This window comes from Seriola lalandi, unplaced genomic scaffold, assembly GCF_002814215.2.
Source record: "Seriola lalandi dorsalis isolate HSWRI2012SDOR001 ecotype SW California unplaced genomic scaffold, Sedor1 jcf7180001958264, whole genome shotgun sequence".
Taxonomy (NCBI): domain Eukaryota; kingdom Metazoa; phylum Chordata; class Actinopteri; order Carangiformes; family Carangidae; genus Seriola; species Seriola lalandi.
In genome coordinates this window covers 1-1,159 of record NW_019428933.1, presented here as the reverse complement: position 1 = coordinate 1,159, position 1,159 = coordinate 1, and the positions used below count along the sequence as shown (strand labels likewise).

The 1,159-nt window shown below is 36.8% G+C and overlaps 1 long non-coding RNA gene across 1 annotated transcript; it reads right to left on the bottom strand.

Moving 5' to 3' along the window:
* Window positions 1-391: 391 nt before the first annotated feature.
* On the bottom strand, window positions 392-1,159 carry LOC147820415 (uncharacterized). Its single transcript, XR_015437409.1, has 2 exons — window positions 1,101-1,159; window positions 392-856 (listed from the first exon to the last, which is right to left on the bottom strand). It is a non-coding gene; the product is annotated as an uncharacterized LOC147820415 (long non-coding RNA).

Below are 1,159 nucleotides of genomic sequence, written 5' to 3'. Positions count from 1 at the left end.
GAAGAGTGAAAAGAGGAAGGAAGAAGAGAGAGTCACCACAAGAGTGTGTGTACTCTGTTACATATTACCACAAGCAGCAAAACCCCTCTCTATAGGCAGAGCAACTCCCTATAGAGGCTCTCACCTTAGGGTGGGGGTTCACCTGTCAACAGTAGTTTTTATTGAAAAGATCCACACTGAAGGCTACTGAATTTTGCTTTTAAAAAATGTTCACATGGAACAGATGCAACACGCTTCTAGAAAACTACACATGGCAAGTAATCCTGTTAAATCCCTCTGAAGCTGTCAAAGTCCAAAACTTGATAAACTACTGTTTATGTAAGCGACGGATGGATTTCAGTTATTCTGTTGTTTGTAAATCTCAAGGAAACCAACACAATGACATGTCAACAGCAGTAACAAACATTTCTTTATTGACATAGTTTGATATAGTTCGAAATCACGTTCACAAATAGTTTAAATGGTCACTCAACAAAAACAATCAAGCAAAAAGAAAAAAAAAGCCAATAGCATAAACTCTATAGAAATTTACTTACAACAGATCTATGGTCTCTGTGTCTAAACAAGATTCACACCGGTACCAGTGCAGGGCGCTGGCTGATATTCAGTACCAATCAGTATTTTTCTCTGACTGAAAACATGTAAACTTCAGATATTCCGCCCATCAAATATGTCGGTGCCAGGACTGAGTAAGGGAATTGGATCAGTACATTTCTACAAACTTATTCTGTTGTTAATTTTGTAGCTTTTCCTCCGTCGGATTTTAGTGATCATCATCACAACTCTACTTTCAGTGGTAGTCAGCTTTAATCATGGTGAATACGACTGTAGAATAAACCCATCTGTCCTCATCACTCTGAAAAAAGATACGAGACAACATAGTTAAAAAACCTTAAAGCCTTTTTTTAAAAGTTTAATCAAAACTGTAAATACTATAGCTTCTGACTTTTCTGACCAACATTGTTAACATGCAGAGAGACGGCAGCTGGATTTTGAAATAAAAAAAATGCACCAATTGAAAATGAGAGGATTGATTTCAATACATGTACATATAAAAATGACTGATAATTATTTTATAGCTACATGTTTATATTCTTTACCTGCGGACTTTGATGATTACCACTGGCTGCTGCAGCATTTGTTTGCAGACTGACGGCAG